Here is a 26,987-nt window from a genome sequence, read left to right as displayed (position 1 = left end):
AAATTGCAATTAGCACCGGCATATCTGCAACGCGTTCACCAGGCTGACTTAAGGCGCGATTTCCTGTGATTGGCGTCAGCGTTTCGATTGCGTGCGGCGCGCCAGAGAGATTTTGTCGACCGGACAGAAAGGCACGTTCCTGTTTTTTTTTTTTTTTTTTTTCTTTTTACACGCGGTTCTCGAACGGCGCGTTTGAAAACGTGTCGTTTCCCCATTCGTTGTTTGTTTTTTTTTCTTCTTTCTATTTTATTGAATTTGTTTCTCTTTCCTTTTTCCATTTTTACCTCCGTTTCACTAAAACTGCATCGAAACTTTCCACTGCAGCCCAATTTGACGATTACCGAGGAAGGCAACAGTGAAAAATAATTGAGAATATCTTTTAATTCAGAGGGGGTTAAAGAATGTTAGTTTTATTGCGACGAAGATTTTTCCATCGGACGAAGCGTGTTGCTGTTTTTCGAATACATCATTCTACTAACTTTTGTTCAAACAATGCGATAATTGTACGATTTATTAATAATATTTATTAGGAATTATACAATCTGAAATAGAAAGATATTTTTAAGACCGATTAGTTAATCTCCGATTAATTAATTATCCCTCCTTAATTATACTCTGTTTTTGAATCGATTAAACTCGAAATTATCTAGCCTCGCTCGCAAAAATGAAGTTGCCATCGCGATTAAAATTCACCGAATAATATAGCTGAGTAATACACAGTAACCGAAATTATTAAATTCTGCATCACAATTCAACAGATCCATATTGGAATTAATGAAATATCAGATATCCCAGCTCTGGTGTAAACAATGCCACGAAATTTATTTAAACGACGCTCGATTAAATATCCATTGGCCACCGTTTAACCCTGTTCAGCCGAACGGAACGGTGTTTATATCTCTTCTTGTAACAAAGACGTTACGCATCGTGCTGCAGAGCAAATTAAAACCTGGCGCAATATTGTTTCGTTCGTTCAGCATCGCTGAACAACGCGTTATTTAGAACACCGTAACGTTACCTCACGTGGACAAAAGAGAGCATCGTTGTCAAAACTTTTGAAACGAGGGTAACAAAGTATGATATTGCCAAGGTACATATTCGATTCTCTTCTACCTTTGTGTTAATCTTCTTTTCATGCGAATTTTATGCAAATATTCCACATTTCAGAGATCGATAATCGACTGATTAAAATTCATAAGTACAAACTCTACGATTACGAATTAATAAGCTCCCTCGTTACAAAAATTTCTCTCGTATCTTCTGTATTTCGATAACATAAAACTGCCAGGGATTCGAAATTCCATCGTGAAATTGAAACCATCGACAACCTTCCGAATTTAATTTCACACGCAGCTTAAACGATAATCCAACCCGAACGAAACACGTTCTGAGTTCATCAGTTCATCATAACAAATTTTCGCGAGAAAGATCGCGAGCCACTCGCTCATTCCATAATTCACGATATGCAGAACAAGAAACAAAGGGGATTCTTTCCCTCCGCCGAGACAAGCATCGCATCGGTGCAATAAAATTCTCTTTGTCCGCTAATAACAATTATCCGCCGAGCCCTTCACGTTTCGTTTCGCCTTCCTTCCTAGTTCCCTCCTTATTCTACGCGGCACTCGCCATCCTCCGTTTCTCCGCGGCTGAAACGCCGAAACGCCGGTCGATAAAGTACAAACGCACAATGGACGTGGAAGCATAGAAACACGTGGCACATAAATCGCGCATTATGTGCGGCTCTTTGTGCGCGACGAGAGTAAATAGGCTGGCGTGCGCGCGTTCTCCGGCTACCCTTTCCTTTGGATTTCCTTTCGCCTGGGCTCGGGCTGGCTGTTGCTGCAGTTGTTGCAGCAGCCAGCAGCAACAGCCGCCGCCGCCGCCGCCGCCGCCGCCGCAATAGACGTTGGCCCGTGCGCGGCCATTACGCTGACGCGGCCCCGTCGTCGTTTTTCGCAACCGCTCCACATCGTGATTTCCTCAAGGTGCAAAGAGCCTCGACGACAGCCAGCGAACGCCGTGTTCGTGCGCTGCGCCCACCTCTGTAAAACCTTAAGTCGCATTTGCAACAAAATCCGATCGCCGTCGTTGCGATTTTTCTGTTACATAAGGCCGAGATCGACGTGTCGCTGTTGGAACATGCTGCACATCGTGCATGAAAATTATTGCCCACGGCTGGTAAATCGGATGGTAATTCTGTCGCAAAGTAGATTTCATCGGTTTTTTTTTTCTTTTTTTTTTTGTCAAGGAACTGCCTCAAACACTGGACTTGGTAGTTGTATCTAAGTTTTATTGATATGTCCACCGAGGAGGACATTTGCGCAAGTTCAATATCAATGGTTGAAAAGTCGTGGAAGAAACAATATCGTCGGAATTTGTAAAATTGATTGATTGAATTCTATTTTTTCCCAAGATTTCTGAGGCGAGATAATGCAAAATAATTCCAGTTGCAAGGAGGAAATTTCGTCACATAGCACGCGATGGTGTATTTTGTCTAACTTATGTTTCTGGAAGAATTTATAGCTATATATATTTGTAAAATGACAATACTTTTACATAAATGTATAAAAATAATATGGATTTTATTATTCACTCTGCACTCTAACAATCATAAAAAATATTTCTTCTTGCAATTAGAATATAGGTACGTCCATTGAGTGAATAATATAGACAAATGAACAAATAATTCTTAGAATTTTAAGGGGTGAGAAACAGTCGTACGTACGTATGCTAGAAATATTAATACAGCCGACAGTTGTGCGTCGGCGATGTGTGAAAAGATATGCTCGCTTACGAGGAGTTTATTACAGGTTGTTAGAGAAACGAACTCGCGGCGGAATTGGTTTCGAAGAATTGGTTTGTATTTTGATTGAAGCGTGCCACTGTATCTCGCAGGTTACGGATTGTGGTTGCTTCTTGGAATTTGTCGCTTGCAATTCAAGGGGAGCGCGGAGAACATTGTGATTAAGAGATCATTCGAGCAGTCAGGCTCGAATTTACGTGCAACGAACGTCACGATGAGAAAAAGTACTATAAAAGCGATCGGCTAACGTACGAATCACCGGCCGTAACGTTCCAGCCTTTTTTCACGATGTGTACATTGTTGCAGACAATAGTGTGCAATCCTTCGAATCGTAACTTGCCACTTAACGCGTTAATTTTGCAATAAAGATAGGAAACACGATATTTCCGGTTTCGCTGAAGTCTCAGCGATGACATCATCTGTCCTTCGGAACATCATGGCATATACACATATGTATAATACTTGTACGTGTTACATATTTGATTGCAACACGTGGAATTTTTTTTAATTTTCAAAATGATAAATATTTCCGACAAAATTTAATTTTCAAAATGATAAATCTTTCCCGATAAATATTTCGATTTTGGTGTATACTGCTGGTTGTGAGAATTGTTTGTACTATAATATTAACCTTCAATTAATATTGTTGGGTTACAAATAAGCAGAGTAATTTCTGTTGGATTGCAAAAATTTCGAATTAAATATTGAATATTTTATATTCTCCGTGATTGATATTAATAAAAAAAATTAAGTGTGGAATGAAAAATTCCATAATTAAACCATTTAATTCCTATATTATCGTGGTCTCCAATGTTCAATGATACCTATATATATATATACATGTGAATATAATATATCTATCTTCGTAGATTTAACATACATCGCTTTAAAACTACGAATTATTATTTTTACACTTATTATTATTTCCTCGGAATTACCTACAATACATAAATACAGAAATCTCAATCGTCAATTAAGCACAGAGTTGTTGAAAAATCAGAAATGAAATATAATTACCTCTCACCCGTACAGTGTAATTAAAAAATATCTCACAATCTCGACAATTAATTTTGCTTTTAAAATCTTTCCAACGTGAACGCGAAATTAAAAAAAAAAAAAAAAGAAAAAAAGTATATTATAAATATTGCTGCCCGGTGAAAAAGTTCTCGTTCATTTTTCATCCATCAGATCCATCAACGGTCATAAACAATTACGAGCATAGATGGACGAACGCGGTATGTACATACATATTAAAACAACCAGCCGCGACACGGAACAGTTACTTTTCCAGGCATTTTTTTTTTTTTTTTTCGGGGATTACGGTGGAAGTCTGCGGTTCGACCGGTTTGGTGTAAATGCAGCTTAACGCTAGGCGGCACGTAAGTCCGCTGTCCTGGTTTAGATGTACTTAATGGGGTCCCTTATATCCGTACCTCTCTGTGCCTCTAATGATCTGCAGTACATATACCTCTAATGTGGTGTTTTCCAGCGTGGAACATACTGACGTGAAACCGCGCGCGGTTTCGTACGACGATTCTCAAAAAGATATTGACGAGAGAGAGAGAAGACGAAAAAGAAAGAAACATTACGAAGAGAGATCTCCATCTTCTGCGTCCTCGGCGTTTTCGTGTCTATTTTCAAGTGACTTTTTACGGTGCCGAACCACGTGAAGAAACGTACGTTACGGATTTTATACGGGCTTTTATACTTTCAGAGGCTATTAGAGAGATTGTATCTTTAGATTATGTCCGCACTGTGTAAACTGGTTCGCGGCGAACGAAATTTTCTTTTCGTGACATTCGGAGTATGGGGAAAAATGCATTGAAAAGTTGCCCCATAAATATTGCTTAATTAAGGAGATAAAACAAGAGAAAAGGAAAGAGACGCGAATCGAGTTTAGACATTCTACCGTAAAAATGACAGCCGTGGTTTTATTATAAGACATCGATTATGCGGGGCAGGTGCTTCAGTAACTTTTACCTTTAATCGGTGAATTAAATATCGAGAGCATGCGACGTGTAAATGTAAATGTGAAACGTTTTACTTTGGAGTTTCACCTCGCCTTTGATCAATTATTTTACAAATTTTTCATCAACAAAGACGTGTAAAGACAAAACTGCCTCTTTGATAAAGCTGATTTTAAATTACAAATTTATCCAAAGCGATGCCATCATTAACAATTGGCGGTCGAATCACCTCTTCTCACAAGCTAAACAGGAGTTTGTACGAACGTCTGCAGTCTATCATATCGACGTTTCAATAAAAGTAGGAAAATATATCCAAAGCTCACTTATATTTACTGCTTCGAATGAAAGTGAAGCGCGACGAACACGACGTGCAATAAGCATTGTCGCACAATGCTGTAATATAAGACTTCGCAGACAAACGCAACTTCAGACCAAGTCAGAACGTCTTTATTAAATATACGATTATAAATCTCGCGCAAGGATTTCAATAAACGTCAGTCAGGCAGATCTCGCCGCTGTAAAATTAAGAGGGAAGAGGCGTAGGCAACAAACATGGCCGATTGCGAATGCGAATAGGCTCTGCTCGTTCCCATGATCGGCTTAGCCCTCTTAAACATCGATTGCTCGAAATATCGTAGGCGTAGTCGCGTCGGGAACGACATAAATCTCTTCTAACTTTAAACTCGTAACCACCTTTCGCGGGAATATCAGACCGAGAAGAAAGTTTCTCGTTTCGGAACACTCGTAAAAACGTGAATTGCGCTCCGCGTGACCGCATTGGCAGATTGAAAAAAACGAAATTGAAAAATCGTGGAGTGCGAAATGATTTTTTTTTTAAAGAATTACGGAGACATCGATTTTGTCATATGTTTCGATCAAAGTGAAAGAGAGGAGAGAAGGACGAGGAACGTTAACGAAAGAATTTTATCGAGAGAAATAGAATTCATTGACTATAGTCTGACTATTCTAGTAGAATGCAACGGAGAAAATAATAAAAGTCGAAAGAATGTATATAAAATATTCAAAATGGAATACTTTCCTCCATTTCCTTGACTTTGGTTGGAGAAAGAAATATAATATAGTCTAGTCATTAGGCAACAGTGCAGTTTTGCAATTCCTATTAGCATCGATAAAATATTTATACGTATTATCATACCTTATTCGCGTACACGTATAGGAGAAAGAGCTGTTTGAAAATTTATGCGCGAATTGATTTGGTGATCGAATGGAAAGGTAAATGGAAATTTTAGAGATGAGAATAAAAAAAAGAAGAAAAGAAAAAAAAAAGAATTGGATAGATTAAAATACCTTTGAAAGTTTATTACTAGAAAACGTATTTAGAACGGCAATAAAATAAATCAGTAGCTGCCTACCGATCTCGTACAAAGCAGCATTGTGCAGAACTCCGAGTAAAGTATATTTACTGCTTCGAATGAAAGTGATGTAGTACGTCAACTGTATAATGGCTCTTACCTACACGGGAACATTCATCTTGCTAATATTTATGTTTTCGTAGAGAAACTTTATTAATTAGCCTATTGTCAGGCCGAGGCAATTCAAACTCGTGGCTCTTTGATATTATATTACATTTGTTTTTACAATGTATCTCAATCCTCGTCAAATAATCATTCATCGTAATAATTCATCCTTAGAGATGGAATAAAATTTGTCTGTATTTAACACGAGTATACTCCTTCTCGAATCTAGCAATTTTTCCAAAAAGAAAGCACTTTGATGAAAATAAATTCGATTAACAACTCTTGGATAATGTTCTACTTTTTTAGTTTATGATTGGTCGTCACCGGACTACGGAAAATTGTGTCACACGTTACGTTATATACTCGCAATTTTACATTTTTATTATCTGCTAAAGAAACAGATTGTAAACAGAAATAGGTTTCATCTCGAAACATCCCAAATATTCGAAGTTTTTCGAGAGCTGAAATTTTTCAAAGAAAGAAATTCGCGATTTCCAATTTTGTGCAAACTTCCCCGACACTTTCGTTCGGAAAGGAGGCTGAACAATAATTTGGAAGACAGCGGGAGCGCAGGCGCCACGCGCAAAAAGTGTGACGAGAACTTAATACCTCACGGTAACTGGATTGTTCCCGGTTGCTGAAACTTACGTAAACAGGTGTATACTGGGTCAGTCAAACATCGAGCTGTGTTCGCACTTGATTAAATTATGCAAATCGATCGGATTGTACGTGTCCGCGGGCCGGAATGTAAATTACGCCTGGAAATACTACTGTGCCCGCAGTTTCGGTTGCTTTGTGAAACGGTTTCTTGCTAATTTATTGGTCGATCGATTGTCGAACGACCGTCGATCGAACTGTCGCGTTGCTTTATATGTCCCGTGTCAGGACACACTCGTTAACCAATCGTAAAGAGTTTATTATTCGCTCTTTTCTTCCGCGCTGTGATATTTTAATACCGCACGCGGTTGTGCAATTTTCAGATATTTTCGTTCGACGCGGATTTTAGTTCGCGGTGAATATAGTTATTCTGCTTGGCTTCGGCCAGTGGACGGATTAGCAAACAGCAAATTTTTAATACGAAACAATAATTTGAAGAAATTATTTAAGAGAGAGGAAACAAGAGACTAGGTAAGTTAGAACTCTAAATTAAATCTTGTACAAGATGAGAGTTTAATTTAAATCAAATTTCATCTCGATATTTTCAAGATCAAAACTTTTTCGCACTTTGTATTTTATAAGTCAAATGTTCAAAATTATCAATAATCTTCGTTGGACAACATATAAAATTTAAATATTCAAATTTGTTCTAGTAATCTATGACGCTATTTCAGACTTGAACATCAACTCCTGATATTTCGAACCTATAAAATTCTTCCATCAAAAGTTTCAGTACGTATCACGTCTTCGTATCATCATGCACTTTTTCAGAAAAAATAAAAATAAATTTAAAATAAATAACTTTTAATTAATAAACAGGAAAGTTGATACGAAACGATAATTTAAAGAAATTATCCAAGAGGAAATAAGAGAAAATAGAGACTAAGTAAATTAGAATTAATTCTAAATTAAACTTCGTACAAGATAAGAGTTATTAAATCAACTAAATTTAATCTCAATGTTTTTAAGGTGAAAGCTTTTTCGTACTTTGTACTTTATAAGTCAGATGGTCAAAATCAACAATGGTCTTCGTTACACAATGTATGAAATTCAAATTAAAATTCAAACATCTAAATTTTCTCTAGTAATCTATGACACCATTTGATGCTTGAACATCAACCCTCTGATACTTCGAACCTATAAAATTCTCTCATCAAAATTTCATTACGCACCTCTATACATCTTCGTATCATGTAGTCTGCCCTATCCACCAAAAATCTTGCGACATTTAACTGCCAACAGACAGATAACTCGAAGTTGTCTAACGTTCGAGGCAAGTCGAGGTAGGTCCACGGTAAAAATGCCTGATCGTAGACAACGTCGTCGTGAAGATCATATTATTATGTACAACAACGAGATACTCGTGGCGTTGGTATGCATGGGAGCCGATTGGCCGAGAGAAAACGCGCGTACGCACGCACGTACGGCGCAGCTGGTTTGTACGCGAGCTTGCACCGTAGTCAGGGCATATTTATGGATTAGCATACAATGGTGGTGTTTATTAGAGATTCCTCGAAGGTTTCCACCTTCGACGCCAGCTCCGTGCTTCTCCTCCGTTCCCGCCCTACTCCTGGAAGCTCCGTGTCGAAAACCGTGCTCGGAGGACGTAGGTCTCCCGATCGGTCGAGCCTCTTCCTCCTTTACGTAACCACGTTTCTCGAGCCGACACACCGTTGGCCTTGTTTTCGCGTTACACTTTTGCAAAACGCAAGAAAAAGTTCTCTTTCTGGTCACTGAAAGACCTCTATCTTTCTGGTCACAGTGACCGTAAGACGCGAAAGGGAAGTTTTCAATTTAAGAAGACTCTTTGAGAGCATTGCGGCGATTCAAACTTTAGTCCGTTATTAATCCGTCACGGTTTCGTTTGAAGAATTATTCGAAAATTTGTATTTACGTGAAACTCTATTTTGCGCCTTTCTGCATTCGATTTTATCGAGTTTGATATAATATTTACAAGTTTCGTTACTTGCTAGGTAACTTTGGTTATTCTTTTTTTTTGTTTCTGGAAGAAGGGATAAATAGAAGATTGTTGCAATTATTATCATAATTATGCTATCCGCGTCTGAATTACTTCTGGAATTTTTGACACTCGTATAAATAAAATGTTCCTTCATTTCCAACTTTCTTGCGCATACTTTCTTTGTTTGTTCTGTTGCCTTGAAATATTCTAAAATGTGTTGAAATTAATGTACGAGTATACTCTATCTTTTCGTGGCGAGTATGCTCGACACAAACATAGCTCAAGGGGTCAAGAATCATTCCGAATCACGCGAACCACCAGGTGACCGCAGCAACAATGTTCCCAATCAGTGCCGTGTGCTGGTACTCGCGAACCCGTTAATCCATAACGCCGCAGCCAGCGGCATTCCTCGAATCGAGCGCGAGCAAACGAGAAACTAAATAAGCCCTCTTGGATAAGCGGTCTTGGGATATATACGGTGAAAGAGGGGAGCGACGGGTGCATCGTGTGAAGACGCTCGAAGAAGAGGAGCGGCAAAGAAAGCGGCTTCCTCGGAAGCGGGCAGTAAGAAGGAACCGTACGGTATTCCGAGACGAGAGATCCCGAGGAAAAGGGGAGCCATCGGGCCGACCGGCCCTCGTCGCAGAATGCCCGTTTTGGTCAGCGGAGCTTCATTCGCATGCAACTTCGTTCGCGGCTCTTACTTGGAAGTACGTGTGACCACGTCGCAACCGGTACCAGCTCGCCGCCCGCTTCTTTTTGTTTGTTTCTTGCGTCGCCGCGTTCGTCGACGAGCTTCATTCAGTGGGCTTTCGGGCCGGGGATCACGCGGACCCGGGACCGAAGCAACCGGGAGAGATTCTGCCGCTGCCAGCCTGGGTTTTTCTCGGCCCAGGCTTCCGGAGGCGGCCGTTTTCGCCCGCTTCGGGAACCATCGTTGAAGATGACTTCATACAGAAGTCGTAGAGGGCAACGGTTGCCAGAGTAACAGTCGTTAGTTTGTAATTTCGTTGTGGCGGATGATGTTTTGTAGGAACGGACGGAACGGAGGGATTGGTTAATGTGCTTCGTGATCGGGTTCTGTGATATTTTCTTCTTTCTTCCTGCCGTACCGACAGGTGTCACGGACATTTTTCCTTTCTCTAATGGCTTTCGAGAGAAGTTGAAGCTGTTTTGAAAGGCTCGTGGGAGCTATTTTGTTTTCGAGAAATTGAACAGAAGAAATAGTCAAATGGATAACGTTGCGAAGAGTTTTCGATAAGTTGCGCTGATTGTACCACAGAATTTTGAAAATTTTGTGCTAAACACGCTTTCTATTTTGCCGAAGTGTAATTTACAATTAACGTACGAGATCTTTTGCTACTTTTATACGAACAACGAAATTGTATTCAATCTACAATATTGTGTACACTCACGAATCTCGAAACCACATATTAATAAATTTTAAATTCATACATTCTACTGTTTTGCAAATCCTGAAAAGAAAAAACACGAGTAAGAATATATCTAAATGATAAATAACGAGACCCTTCACTGAATTTAATAACGAAACGATATGTCAAAAATGAAATTCGCGTAGCACTTCACGAGCGATCCAACCAAACATCCTTTGAACTTTGAAATTTAACGTGAAAAGAATTTAATCTTGAATGAAATTATTCGTTATATAATAACGCTGCGAGAGAAAAATACCTATGAACGGCCGTACTTGCCGAGTGTCGCCGAGAAAAAACGAAAGGGCCGTTAAATTTGTCACACTTCTTTCTTTTCTTTATCGTTGAAGTGGCAACTTTCTCACGGTCGCCTGGCGGATCGCCTCAATTAAATTCACATCAAAATCCATTGCCCGGCGCTGATTCATTATCCGCGCACGCTTTAATTTCACTCGACCACGCGGGTACGCGCGCCGGGATAATTTACCGCTTCGGCCTTTTAACCTGGCAGCCTTCGAGCGCCGATTTGTCTCTAACGGCGTGCACAGCGGACGTACGTACACCCTGCAACACCACTCCGTCGATCCGGATTCCCGATATCCCGAAATTATCCGAGGCCCGTTATGTCCTCCTGACTTTCACCCTGTCCGTGTTTTTTCTCTTTTTTTGTTTTTTGTTTTTTTCTCTTCTTCGTCCGACGTCCACGCCTATTTCTCACGACATTATGGTCTCACGACCTTCTCCCGGAGATAGAGCGCCGGTGAAACAACGGAACGGGACGAGGGGATCTTATTAGCAGGGCAATCATCCTTGCGCAACAATCCGGCGACTAATAATATTTATGAATTGACAAGGAATAAGTTGCTGGTTTTGTAATTTTCTGCGAGAGTATAAATTATCGATATTGTTTGCGTCACGTACGAGCGTCTGATATAGTGTATAGTGATCGTGAACTTTGTACGCTGCGGGCGTTTTGTTTGTACAATTTTTGTAAACGCAGGTCGTGACTTATGTAACAATGTTAGTACGCTAGATTCTACTGGCAAAACCATTCCGCTTATTAATCAGAGAGCTAAGTGAAACTGCCGATCGTTCGTGCATAATAATTTTCGTCGTTTCCACGATTTTCACATCTCGTTGCCAGATGAATCATACTTATATACCCGAATTATATTTTTCTTGAATTGTATACACCTCCAAGCGTCAAAGTCAATTCAATTGAAATTCATGCTGCAACTGTTTCCAACGAATTCCAGTTTTATTTTACATTAGACAGGTTTCCGTTTAACCGATGGCCAGATTAATTAATTCACAAACAGCCGTGCTATCGATAATTAGCCGCGTTAATAACACCGGCGGAGCACGCGTGGGCATAAGAGGGAACAACAAGCACCGCTAGCTTGCCAGTGAATGTCGTTGTAACGGGTGTTCTAAATGTCAGCCACGTTCCACGACGAAATTACGCGCCGATATTTTTCTCTGACTTTCAAAACCGCTCGACTTTAAGGTCGTTGCAGTAATTGCCACCGCGTGGCTTTGCTTCATCGAACGACGAGTTCATCGACGTGTGTTTAACCCTTGGTTGTACATTTCAGAGTGAAAGAGAGAGAGAGAGAGAGACAAAGGGTCTAATCGTGCAACGTGATCGACCAGCGGACACCGTCGCTTTAGCTGTCACGGTTTCGCCGCGACGATGAAGAATCTCGTGCCACGATTGCGTGATAGCGGCGGTATAAATCAGTGATACACCGAACTATCTGCGGCGACCAGTTGCACCAGCTGTTTCGAGTGTGCGGTTAAGCTCCGTGTCGAGGGGTCACCGATTTCCTCCGGTCACCAGGCGACCGCGTGCGCGTATATACCTGCGCTTTCGATGGATCGCGCTTTGTGCGAAATTGCTTTGCCGCAGAGACAGGTTTGTTAAATGTCGCTTTGTACACGAGTTGTTTTTGGGAAACCTGAATGTACGTACATACGTGGCGGCGATAGCGAAGAAAATATAATTGATAATTGTATTTTCAACAAGAGATATACACTTTAGAATTTCGGGATGCGATTCGTGTGAGAATGAATCGTACGTGAGAATGAACGAAGTTGATGTCTTTTCGTTACAATAGTCAAAAATGGTTCTTAACTATGGATTCAACCATGATGATTAATAACTGATACTAAACTTGCTAATGACTTCGTAGACAATTATATAAGAGCTGTATTATATTTTATATTTTAATGTTCAGTTAGTAGTATTATATATAGAAACGAATTTTTTAAAAATAGACACTAAAATTCCCGTAGATTTAATATGTACATATATACGCGTAACTTTTAAAAAATAGACGCAAAAATTCCTGCAGATATAACAGAATGCATACAGTGATTGATACAGATGTTAAAACTAGTTTCGAAAATATTGAAATTATTTGATACAGTTACCGAAGTTCTTTCTGATAAATACTCTATATATATAGTCGAACATATTTTAAATACTCGTAAATTGTATGACAAGTCAATAACACTACCTTCTTTCGTTAATTACGAATAAATTTTACGCTCATCTACTAAATCCCATTAACGCTAAACTGGCAAATAATACGAATATAAATCTAAAGTTATTTCCACACCGGGGGATAATAAATTTCCACCCAGACCGTAGAGTAAGCAAAACTTCAAATATAAATGTCACAAGTATTTGATATCCGAATAATCAATTTCGCCGTTCAATTAAGAGTATAACTCAATGTAAATGATCAGCCTGCCGGAAATTAGAACATAATAACTATAATTTCACGGCTTGTATTCGCGTAATATCCCTTTATTATCCCCCTTTCGTGTATTAATAGATCTCTTGTCTTCAATGGCGACACAGAAAAGTAAAATTTTCCCGTGTTCCTCTATTAAGGCTTATCTTAATTATTCAGCCGCGTCTGATAAGTAGCCTTTCATGTAGCCATTGCCACTCGGCCGGTGATAGTTTTCTGTCATACTTTTCCCTCGGCTGGACTCTGACATTTCAACCTTTTCACGGACCATTTGCGCGCTCCCCGTGGACAGACTAATTGCAATCAAACTGCTCCAATGCAAATTAATCGATTCCTCAAACGAAACGACCGTTTCGCAAAATGTCCTCGACTTGATCGTATGACTTAATTCGTCAATTAATTAATGAGGATTTTCGTGCATTTATGAAAAACTCGATGACGCGAAACTGCAGAAAATGGATATATATATATATAGAAACATCTGAAATCGAATATTTCTTTCGAAGTTTAGTTTCAAACAAGAATTGCAATTAGAATTTTACCTACGAAGATGATGTAAAATATATTGCAAAGCGCCAAGTTCTAACCTTTGACACTTTCACTGTTACCTCACGTACACGTTACGTCCATATAATTACCCTCGCTTAATTGCGCGTATCCATTGTACTTTTAATTTATGCGTTTCGATGAAAAGATTTAGGAAAATAAAGAACAAAACACAATGGACACTCGAGATAAGTAGTGTTATTTAAAATAAAGATCCCTTCGATAAGAAAGATGTGAGAAAGAGGTAGCCATATCACAGTGGCGTTAATTGATACGATGTTACGCTAATGGTAACACGAGTAAATTTTTTTTCAAACTATAATTATAACTACCTTTCAAAATTGGCAAGCAAGATTGAAGATAAAGCGATAGTCAAATGAACAGTTGTTCAGTAGGAAAAGATTAAATGTTAAAAAAATTGGACTAACAATAGTTCAATTTTCACAGTCTTTAATTTTAATTTTCTTCGGCAATTAAAGGTCGTTTAAGCGAAAAATAGTATCCTCGGTAACGAAGAGCACGTTTAATTTGCGCGATGTTTCAGGAGCAAATCATCCACAAGTTTCACAACGGAAGTTTTTAATGGAAGACAAGAGGATCGTGCGATATTAGAATATTCTTAAAAAAAACGATCATATGTGAACGTATGTACACAAAGAACGCCATGAGAAAATCATGGAATAGTTCCCGTTGCAAAGAACGATTCTAATTAAGAAACCACATAACCTATTGTTACCAAAGAAGAAAGATATATGTAGAACAATGATAAGAATTACTATTATGTATCATGCCCGACTTCCTGTATTTCATCGCAAGAAAAAAAACTCTTACTAGGTTTTAGATTTCTACTGTACTCTATATAGTATGTACACGTAGTATGTACATGGGTAGACATTATTGTAACAGCGATAATCCGTAAATCTTTTCCAGAGAACTTTCCATCGTAAATGGTTTATAGTAAAAGTCACATCACTGCGATCTCTTTTCAGAAATGAAAAATAATAAAAATATTGACAGACAGCTATGCCTCAACTTCAATTGTGAATATTTTTAAAAATATTGAACGCTTAATCTTATGATGTAAACGATACTTTATCCTGTAATGTGGAAACGATTTTATCTTGTGTTTTTTTAATGATGTAAACGCATATATACGAACTATGTTGATAATTGATTCGAACATCTTCGATTATCTCTGTCTAAAAATCCCTATAGGCCTCAAACGTTATATATAATTAATTAGATAAATCTTCCAACAGAAAAGAATTTTACATCGCGCTTCTATGTATACCTTACATTCGTCTGAAAACCAGAGGCGCGTAACAATATTAATAACAACGTCCGACCAAGTACGTAAATCATCTGGAACGGAAACGAAAGAATTTGAACAAGCGGCATCACCGGCATTCGTTACAAATTCCCGGATTTCGCGGTTCCGCCGCGAGAAATCAGTCCTTTAAGTCCTCACGCGGCAACGACGAGCGTGAACGAGGCGTGCCTCGAGGCAACAGGCCAACGGGGCGATGGAATGCAGAGGTGAAATTAGTATCGCTGTCGCCACAAGCGCTCTCTCGCCGGTTACAAGCTGCAATTCTTTCTTTTTTTTTCTCTCTCTTTCTTTCTTTCACTCCCCTCTCCTTATCCCTTTCTTCTCTCTCTTTCTTTCTCTTCTCTCTTTCTCTGGTTTCTTCTTGCTTTTATTTCTTTTCAACGAGGCAACGTCGTAGCAGCGATTTCCAGCGAAACCGTCCGTGGAACGAAGAGGAACGAGCGGCTGCCGGTTGAATTTATTCGCCGGAGAAAGAAAGGGAGCTCTCCGTACCGAGCGCCGGTTCGTACGTAGCATTTTAATTACCGCGCTCCGTCCCATTCCGTGAGCGTTCCGCCGCGGCGCGCATGCGCTCTCGCCCGCGAGCAACCGTAAAAATGCGCATGCGCGCAACCGAGCTGGTTTTCTTGCGCCGGCGCGCACGCACGGAGCTCACCGTTTCTTGGAAACCGGCATAACGCCGCGAACCAACGACGACGTGGTTTGCGAAAATTTATAGACACTATCTATTGACGGAATTTCGATTCTTTCGTAATTGAATGGAGACTGACAAATTTTTTCTTTTCTTTTTTTTAAGAGAGCGGGAGAAATAAGAGTTAATTCAACGAAGAATGACAAATCTAATTTTGCGGAACATATGAAACATCAAAGAATTTTTATGAGAGTATTTTGTAGGTGTGTGAATAGAATTGGGTATTCGCCTGTTATGATATTACTTTGGCAAAACTTTGTTTCTCTGTGTCTCGAATAATGAATTACGTAATTAGTCTATCTCTACGCGACGATAATTATTTTTGTAATTTGATGTCCAAAAGAGAATGCAACAATGAATCGTAATTAAAATCCTTCTAACACTTTCTACATCCATAAAATATTCGTTCAATTATTTATATATACATTCTTACATTCACATCTGCCTTTTTATTCCTACTGATTTCATTTCCAATATTGTGCCATCTGTTTATTTAAAAAAAAATAAAAATTTCTGTCATCCTTCCGATGTTTCCTACATTTCAGAAAGAATCCACTCACTCGTTTGAAAAAAAATTGTTCAAAGGTATCAAAGTTACAGATTCACTCTCAAAGCTCCGCTTTGTTCAAGATCGTCGTCGAGAATGTTCTAAATGACCGGAGAATCCGAACTCTCCTCATCGCAAATCCGAACCGTGACAGGTGTCATCGAAGCACGGTCGTCGCGGATTTCAGAAGTGCGTTTGCCGACTCGCACGGAGGACGCGTCAATATTGATACAGCTCTCGGAGAACACGTACTCCACGGGTGTCCTCTCCACTCCCGAAAGAGCTTCGCCGGAAGCCAAAGCTGCAGATCCGTGGAAAGAGGCGAATAGGAGCAAGAAGCGCGCCACATGCAATCAGAGGCAGACAGCAGGTTGCCAGGAACGTGGCGCGCGATCGTGGCCACGGTTCAAGTGGTGAACAAACAGCGGAGAACAGGGGGTGATTTCTGGGTAGATTCGTGGGCAGATGGAGAACACGCGACAACGTGTTCCTCGAAAGGGCCGCTTTGAGAATACGTGATATCTGAGAGAGAGAGAGAGAGAGAGAGAGAGAGAGAGAGAGAGAAGCCGCACGTTTGAGTCAATCTGTGACGAATCGAACCTCAGTCGGAGATTCGCACAGAGCACCGAACCAGACCTGTTTAGCCTTGCTGTAACGTATGCTACCTGTTCCAGACGAGTCATCCTCTCAGGCGTTGATGTGTATTCCGATTGTGCCGCGAGCTGTCGATCGTGAACTGCGTCGCGAAATCGAACGAAGAGTAATCGTCGTCCACGCTAATGTGCTGTAAGGTGAATGCTTAATTGACCATTGCTCGATTAGGTGGCACGTTAGCCGAAGAAGTAGACCATTACTTGCCGATTCCTGGATCGATCGACGTGTTCGGCGAACGTTGGCTTACCGATCAACTGTTTTGCCTGTCGCAGTGCTCTGAAGATGGAAGGATTCTTGCGTTGCTACGTTCTGTTAATGAATATTATTTCAATTTATCCTCGCCCGTTCAATATAGAAATATGCCAATGGGGATATGTCGCTGTTTAGAAATTTGTTTATTTGGATCCATCGAGTTTATTGATTTCTGGCGAGTGTAATAAGAGTTCCCGTTAATTGGGCATTAACTTTCGTTTCAATAAATAGAGTTCCGCTGTATATGTAAACATCTTTCAAAGTGGTTTATCGAACGAACTCGATGAAATAAAGCAGCGAATGTAAATCAAATTGTAAAGAGTTAAATATTTTCTTCAGTTTCGTTTCTTTTTTCTGCTAAGGATAACGTTTGATCAATTCTTTTTCCTCCGCTCAGGTCATATCGAGAAACGAATATTGAATTTAATCGTGCGTATTTCTTTAAAATTTATTTCATAAAATGCTCGTAAAAACTCGCGGAAACGAACGAGATGTCATACGTTGGCAATAAATTTCGAGGTTATTAGTTTGCGAGATGGAAAGCCATTGGAAAATCGCGCGATAACGCGAACGACCCGTGCAAAAGCTTTACACGGGAGTTTCAACTTGCACGTGTGTATTCAAAGATTTCAAGCCTTTCTCTTATTTGCCGACAGCAAATTTCAATTCGCCGCGCCGTTTCAATTCACGCAGCGCGGTAACTGCTATGCATACGCCATACATGATAAGCCATTACTCGATAAGTATCGGATAAATGTGCAATACAGTTTGATATTCTATTATTGGTTCTCTCTCTCTCTCTCTCTCTCTCTCTCTCTCTTTTTGAACCTACCTTAGAACTTCCATCGAGAAATAATATTATTGAAACTATACTTATTGCATCGTTTACTTCGTTTCACTATAATAATATACGATTCATTTAATATAATAATACACGGTGGAATTCGATTTTTGCCTGGTCCAATAATCCGAAACTCTAAAATACATGAAACACGAGAAAATGATGTAAATGATAGCGATAATAAAGCGCGCGATAGAATATAATTCTAAAAGATCGTTGTAAATAATGGTTAAACTTTTAGTAGCTATAAATTACAGCTTATCGTAAATGTTGATACGAAACAGTACAAGTTACGGGATAGGATATCATGAAAAACGGTTCACAATAGAATGAAACGTTGAAACGTTAATAGGAAGTCAAAGGCATAACGGTTACGAAGATTTATGAAACACGCGAGAAGAAGCAAATCTGGATAATCTAATGTTTTCTGTAATACAGAAAATTAAAAATCATTTATTATTCTGTTTTTTTTTTTCTTTTTACACAGAGGAATCCATCATTCTCGTTAATTCTCCTACAAGTCCCATTAAATCTTCAACTTTTATTACTTCTGTATATAAACATGAATCTTAACCAATGACTTGTGTTGATGCAAACTTTGTATTTGCGTAAACATAATTAACCTATAACCAATAACCTGAACATTCATAATCTATCAATTTAATATTCACGAAAAATGTTTACAACCGCCTTGTAAAAGCCTTTGCGTCGCGCGCAAACTACAGAAAATAATCTAAACGTACGTTTCGCCAGAATCACGATCTCCAATCTGATGTAAAAGTATCATTCGACTCGCGAGTTTTGCTGCAGTCTTCACCGGCTGGTCGTATCTAAGAAATCGGGCAGAAAAATGGCAAAGAAGGAAGCAATGGCAAAAAAGGAAAAACAACTGACTGATCGAAAGACCGAAACGAAGAATTTCAAGGTATGGGGAGGAGGTTGACGGACACGTAGCTGGGATCTACGGGCGGAGAAATTTCTCTGCGTCGTTGCCCATTATCGTATCGAGTATCGACCGCACGCCGCAATTTCTGCCCACCGGGTCACGTCCAGCCGCGAAATCGGTATGCGGAAGAGAAAATATCGATGTTTATCGCGATGCGGACGGTCGCCGTCGGTGCCCCGACGCGAACCTAATCTGCCGACGCTGCGCGCGCCGAGCCGTACACACCGCTGGCTGCCGTTTCTTCGTTTTTCGGCACCCCGTGGAATCGCGCGCCGCGGGAGAGGAACACCGTTCGGTACTAAATTCATACGAGCGGCACCACAGGAGATCGATGTCTGTCCCGCGGTCTAAGTCGATGTTCAGCACTCGTTTCCTTCGGTTGTTCCTCTGTTTCGACGCGGGTCGTCCGGTTGTTTCTTGAAACGTTCGATGGTAATCGATGGTGATGGTAGTTGTTCAGACGCGAGATTTAGAAGTTATATTTTTTTATGGCAAACAGAATTGAAAAATGAGAATATCAAGCAACAAGTGTAAATAATTTCACTGGAATTTGAAAAGATTACTAACGAACTCGGCATAAAGACAACTTGTAAATACAAGTGTCATCGAGATAAAATACATTCGGCGTGAAACCAGAAGCTTGGACAATTTGTCAAATACATCTATTATCAGTAACGGTAACGCGATCAGCTTCACTTCTTTTGCGCGTGAGCACACGTCGCTAAGATCGTTCCGCCAACGTACCGAACGTGAAATGAGTCTGTTCGACGTTTAGGTCTCGCTCGAATCCAGCCTCGAATTCGTACCTCTCGTCTGCTTACGGAAAACGATTCCTCGGCGCATTCATTTTTCTTATCTCTCGCGCCGAAGGAGGTCGATCGGTCAATTAATTACACGGGAGTGATCACTGGATAATTAATGCTGCGGCCACGATATTCTCGAAACGTTTCACTCGAACGCTGGGTGGCCTGTACACGCGAACGCTATACCCGCGTATCATAATATGCTTGCCCGTGCATACCACGGAGAAAAGTTGGGCGTGAGCCTTCTTTCTTTTCTTTTTCTTCTTCTTCTTCTTCTTCTTCTTCTTCTTCTTCTTCTTCTTCTTCTTCTCCCGTAAGCATCCGCGGATCGTAAGAAATGCAATTACAATATATTACTAGCCCGCTTCTCTTTTACTCTGCTCTTTTCTCCGTCTCGGTATTCCGTTCGGCCGCAATCGACGTCAACCTTGACGAAACTGCATTCGCGCACTTCGCATTTTAGATGCAATCGAAGGATACCCGACGCGACTCGAAGTCGACATTGAAGTCGTTACTTTAACGAAGGAAGTTTCTTTAATAAAAGATCGCGAGATTGTAAATTGGAATCTGAGTTGCGCCAGCGGATCATTGGGGTTGTTGATCGAGGCACGGCGTGTTTTTGATAAACGATTCGTTCCGAACTCTGTATAGAAAGGTATTCGCGTGTATCATCGAATATTTTCTATCATGGGGTTGACCAAAGAGTAACTGCTTTTTTTTCTAAAATAGATGGACATATTATACATGCACGTATATACCTTAAGCCAACTTTGTTTTAAACTGCAAATTTATTCTGCAATCTGGTACGCAGGTACTTGATTTTTCATGCTTGCTTTCGAAAAAGGAAATGCATGATTTCGTTAACGATCGTTTGCTTGGCGCCCATTTCAAAGTGGAAAACCAAAGTGGAACGTTTCTGTTATATTTTGCTGTAAAAACGCTGTGCAAGCTCATAAAAAATTACGACTACTGATGAGGATATCAAATCGTTCTTGGAACATTTTTTGCCGAAAAACATAAAAATTCCTTCGAGTACGAAATGTTGTCCGAAAGATTGCGAAAGATAACGAAACAAAATGAATCAATGTGTCAATAAAGTTTCTGCCTCTGACGAAACGTTCGCCTTCCATTTGCAAATCACAAAAGAAACCTAGTAACAAGTGTAAAATTCTCAAAGTTATCAAATCTTTTCGCTCTGAAACGTCTCATCCACGATTCTTCCACTTCTTTCTGTCGACTTGCTCGTCGATGCTAATATCTCATCAGTAATGAAAAAAGCTATTTTCGATGCGACGCGCTAATCATTAATTAGCTGTTTCTTTGGCCAGCGGTCATCTGCGGGGCGTTTCTTGTCAGTGGAACTGGGGAGCAACCAGTATGTAACCAGTAGATTATAGCGAAGCGACGTGGTGAATGCCGAGGGACAGCCACCCTCCTGGTAAAGGACGATTAATTTTTCGTGTTGGTGACATCGGTTGTTCGATCGTCCTGGTTTTTCCTGCGATTCCGTTCAATAAAGATTGACGAAAGACGGATCATGCTTATGGTGGTCGTGCAAGTCCGCGTCGTTAACCGGAGATCGATGGTTTCGCGTGAACAGACATCTCGCGGGGATTCATTCTATTTTATTGTTATTGCTTCTCGTCGTGTCACGCGTGAGACGATCGAGATCGATATCGAACCGGGGAGCGTCTCCCATCTCTCCCCTCGCCCTATTCTCCCCTTCGAAATTTTGTTTTTATTGTGTTTTTATTTATTTTATTCGTTATTGTACGATCAACGATTGTACTGGTTGGAAGATTTTTGAGAACGTCTGAAAACACGTGAAGTAACTTGAGAATTGCAGAACGATTTGGAAATTGATGAAAAATTTGAAGCTCGGAGGATTCACCCACAACGTGTAGTTTTTTTTTTTTTTTTTACAAATTCGTTAAGAAGATTCGAATAATAAAAACTCCATTTAAAAAAGTGTAAAAAGTAACTGTTTCTTTGTCGCGAAGTGCATCGAGTATGAAATAACAAAACAATTTTAGAAGAGGAATCGAAAAACAAAAAAAAAACTAAATATCATCAACTCTCGCGTTACGTGCGACTATATGCAGATTGCAAAATTCACACTGCTCTCACTCTTGTATTTGACAACCTGTCAGATTACGCTGCGCGAAAGGGTTAAACATTCGCCGTTTCTCCGTCACCATCTTTCAAACAATCTTCGCTCAATGCTGTCGCATCGAGATCAAACGTTCAGCGTCGCTCTTCACGCGACTGTATCCTATATCAGAATTTCTCTCGATTTACTATAATTGACCGACATGAAAGTCCCCCCAGTAAGGCGTGAGATTTCGCGCGATTTCCGCTTCTAAAGATATTTTACGATCGGCGTGCGGTCGTTTATTTCCAACAGTTCTGTCGTCCAACTTGCTCGCCTGATCACCGCGCGGACGCGTTGCTATCTTTGCGGATATCAATTCCAGCTATAAAGTCGTCTCACAATTACGAGGCGTCTGACAGGTGTATAGTGCGAGGAGAAGCATTAAGAGGTTCGTTGGGCGCTGGACAAGAGGCCGAAACGAAGCAGCGACGAGAAACGGCCGACAGCAGGAAGAAAAAGGGGCGGTTGATGGAGGGCCGGGCATGGAAATGCGAGCCACGCGGAAGAACATCGCGTAACTACCGGGGAAATCATCCTGTGTATCGCACGGAGAAGTTGTTCGCGATCGTTCGACTTTCGAGATACTCAAACGAGATCTTTCGATCGGGAATTACTGCGTTTTCAGAGGATCTGATCGTAATAGGCTTCGTTGTAATCGCGTGGCAATATTAGATCGTCACCAGTTTCGTGTGAAAGCAGGATATTATTTGGTTACAAATTTTCCCATTTTTCTCATTTTTCACGAGTCCCTTGTCTTGCGTTTGGTTTTCTTTAATTATTCAAACTTTGTAGAGGCTTTAAATTTGTTAGTAATAAAATTATAAATATCATTCTCGGAGAAACTTGATTACTTATGGTATAGAATTGCACTGTGAACATTTCATGTGATTTTATATTTTTAAATAACTATTACAAGTAGAAGCGCAGAAGTGTACTTATTTTTATTTATATTTTAATAAATATTATATTATTAAATTAAACATTATATATATTATATATTATATATTAAATAATTAATAATAAATAATTTATTATTTATAAAAGTACAAAAACTACAGTTGTCTACAGTATAATTCTATTTTCCACTTACAACAAGAATTGCACTCTGAACGTTCATGCGATTTTATATTTTTAAATAACTATTACAAGTAGAAGCGCAGAAGTGTACTTATTTTTATTTATATTTTAATATTATTAAATTAAACATTATATATATTATATATTATAATTATATATTATTAAATAATTAATAATAAATAATTTATTATTTATAAAAGTACAAAAGCTACAGTGTTGTCTATAGTATAATTCTATTTTTCACTTACAACAAAAAGAAGATTTATCTAATATTCTAAATTAATTCACGCTCTATCAATAAAATACGACATGTACACCTTCAATTAATTTAAAGTCAGGCTTCTCTCTATATATCTTTATGATCACCAACGTTTGGAAAATTTTCCCATAAAACATTAATTTCATTCATTTATATTTAACAATTTTTGTTCTCTCAGACGCAAGTCCAAACATTAAATCTCTACTCGAAGAACCACCTTCACAGCAAGATCATCGATCCAACCAAACATCGTGTCGCAAACGTTCTCTCGAAGATCCAGATCAAGTAACGTAGAAGCGAACGATCCTCACCGTTCGAGCTTTACGTAAGAAAAAGAGAAACGAAGAGGCTGTCGGGTCTGGAGGAACCGACAGAAGATAGAAGATTATCGAAGGAAAAGGCGTGAAAGTGGCAAGATGCGAGGAGTATAAAGAGTGGTACCACAAGAGATAGAGAGAGAGAGAGAGAGAGAGAGAGAGAGAGACAGAAACGGAGACGATGAAAAACAGAGAGGGAACCGAACAGAAGAGAAGGAAGGTCAGCGACCCGCACGGAAATAGGATCAAAACCTTAGGTAAACGTAACTTTTCCTACGACAGGGGGGGAGGGCGCAGAAGAGGGTGGAGGGGGAGGTTAGCCTGGTTCGGCTTATTCGGCGCGTTTGGAAATCCGCCAAAGAAATCCAGGAACGGCGTACGTCGTCGTGGCGATTTCCCCTGCGGCTCGCCTACGACAACGTGCCATGTTTCTCGATCCATTAGCGCGAATTGCGCTGCCGACTAAGGTAATTGGACAGCTTCGAGGAATAATAATACGCGATATGTATCATCCGGAGTTGGGGAGTCGAGGCTCCCCGATAAACGTAACGACTAAACACGAATGCTGAAATTCGTACGATTCACTTTGTGGATTGTGACAGCGTGCGAGAGCTCAGTTTCGATTGGCGATACAACTGGCGAAGTTTGGGTCTGACGATTGGCTATTATACTTTGAATTGACTATCGTGAAGTTCAGCAAGTAGAGTAATTGAAAAGTTTCCTCGGACGAATATGTCTGTGATATGCACGAGCATTGAGTATATTTTCCAGTTGGACAGTCGAGCTTTCATTTGAGAATTTCGTTTATCTTTTTGAGGAAGAACAAACGTTTCAAAAATTACAATATAGGTTGGACGATTGGTTGCTTTGAATTGGTTTTTATGAATGTTCGATTGTTCAATGAGTAAAGTAGTTGAAAAGTTTTTCTGGGTGAATGAGTCTGTGATGTACATGGTCATTGAGTATACTTTCCATCAGATAGTTGAGTTTCTTTCAGAATTTCGTTCATTTTTTTTTTTTTTTTTTTTTTTTTTTTTTTTTAGGAAGAAGAAACGTTTTAAAAATTACAATTACAACAGCCAGCCTGTTAATTCTGATCATCTTGTTTTATGAGACGTTCCTCTGCGAAGATGCATTATTTGATAACACCAAGATACCAGGAATATTTATTAACAGCGGTAAGTAATTAACGGCGTGAAGCGAGGTTTAAAGTATCAATATTTCACCGTCATTCTCCTCCGCATAATTTTCGCTGCCCCGCGCCACAAATAACCGCGAGAAACCTCGCGTAAAAACCCCATCGCTCCGAGCGACGAGCCAAAACCAAAGGGAAAAATTCCCAAGTATCGCGCAACTCCCAGCCCCATCGCCCCTGATCCCTAACCCCCGTTCTCTCGAAAAGCACGTTCAACCCCCGTTCGAAAAGCGCGTTGAACAGCGGCCGAAAGGGCAGAGACGAGACGAGAGAGCGTATCAGGCTCGCAGGTTGCACGGTAGCCGGCTTATCGCTCGGCTGGTATCTCGTTGTACCGAGAGATGCTCCGCGGGTAATCTACATCGTGCAGGAAGGAGAGGTACTCCGAGCTCCAGCGTCGGGCCGTGTACAACACAGAAAAGTAGAAAGTCTTTCTCATTCGATGACCTGCCACCTTCTCCCCTGTCCAGGAAGGACCCCGGTACCACTGGCGTGGCCGAGGCTCCTCGCGTGTAATATAGAAGTCGAACATCGGCTCGACTGGCCACCGGTGTTTGTTCAGGAAGAGGTTCTCTACTGCTCGTAGATAACCGTGTCCACCGACAGTAACGAAGTCCATACGTTTTCACCACTCCGACGGAGAGAACGAGGTCTAAATAACACGGAGAAAAAGAGAGAGAGAGAGAGAGAGAGAGAGAGAGAGGGGGAGAGAATCATTGCAGAGGGACCTCGTTCGGGACTGAGATTTGCATGAACGTTCGGGGTCCTCGTGGTGCACGTAAATACGTGGGTACTTACGTACGATTGTACAGAGTCGAGCACGAAGGAAGTGCTGGTTCGGCCGGGTCGTAGCCGATGTCCGGGGAAATCGATGGAAACTATATTTGGATGCCGGGGAATAAATTGTAATCACCGGCGCGGTGCAGCGGTGGAACGGATCGCGGAAGGTCGTCGCCGTGCGGGACACGCTCGGACGTTTATGTGACATTCTCAGCGGCGAGATTTATGAGACACTATGCGCGTTGCGCAGCTCTCCCCTCTGCAAATCGCGAAGGTGAGTCCAGATGATTTTATGGCCGCGTCTGCTTTGTGGCCTCTCGGCCAACGTTCTTCCGGTCTGCAAACGCTACTCTTTTCCTCGCTACACCTTCAGTATTTCTTGGACGTGCGACGAGATCAAGCTTGTACTCTGTTCTTGAGCCTCCTACTGCTTTGAAAGTGACTCGACGTCGTGCGTGATGTTCGTTTGAACGTTCTGGTTGATTTTCGGACTACTTTCGTTAGATGATGAATCCTTGCTGTTCACTCGATTGACGATTGTATGATAATTAATTTTCTTTTGAATTTTATTTTGAAGTGAAACGTGTGATAAACTTGTGTTACTGCGGGACGATTAACTTCCTCTTGAAGTTCGAATTTTATTTTGACGTAAAACATATGACGAACACGTTACTGTTCACTCGACCGACGATTATAAGACAATTTGAATTTTATGTAACACGATAAAACACACAACAGCGCAAATGAAACGTATTACAGTAAACGTAGATACAGAAGTTGGTTTCGATCGGTCTCTCAAACAGCTGAAAAAGAAAGGATTTTTCAACCAGTTATCGACAGATCGTTTCACAATATCCCGTCCCGGCTTTAAGTAAGATCTTTCATCACTTTCAACCTGTGTCGTGTCATCGAGCATACACGACGGTAATTGTTATTTGAAGCAACGAAACGAAACAGCATTGCGTTTCTCCGATGCAATGTTCGCCTTCTGATCACCTTCCTATAGGTTACGATATTTGCATAAAACGAGAGAGGTTAACGTTTGCTTATGATAGATGGATACGAAGTACTCTCGTGTTCCTCGTAACACGACAAGTGGAAAGTTCGTTAATGAATTTGCCGTGATGGAAATGCCACGTTTCCCTTCCACCCCCTCCCCGCCACTAGTCCCGCTCACCGCTCTCCCCCTTTCGCTGTGCAGGATCCTCTCTCGGCGCGAAATACGCGAAAAAGGAAATCGATGTTGGCCTGGCCAATGCAAATTTGCGTTGCACTTCTTTCCCGCCGATAGATTGACAATCATATTTCGTAACTAAGTGAGAAGATGTCGATTCGAGGCATTTAGAATCGGAAATTGACTGAATGATACTTGACTATCGGCTGTGCAGCTATTAATAAGTAAACAACAAGTATGTATGTTTCGTTTCGAACGTTTGCGTAGTGACTAGCATTAATGCCTGGAGATGATGATGCGCGAAGTGTTGGCGATTTTTATATATTTTATTTTATTTTATTTTCTATTTTTTTTTTTTTTTTTTTT

The sequence above is a fragment of the Frieseomelitta varia genome, unplaced genomic scaffold, assembly GCF_011392965.1.
Source record: "Frieseomelitta varia isolate USP_RPSP 00005682 unplaced genomic scaffold, Fvar_1.2 scaffold_33, whole genome shotgun sequence".
Classification (NCBI taxonomy): Eukaryota; Metazoa; Arthropoda; class Insecta; order Hymenoptera; family Apidae; genus Frieseomelitta; species Frieseomelitta varia.
This window is presented reverse-complemented; position numbering follows the sequence as displayed.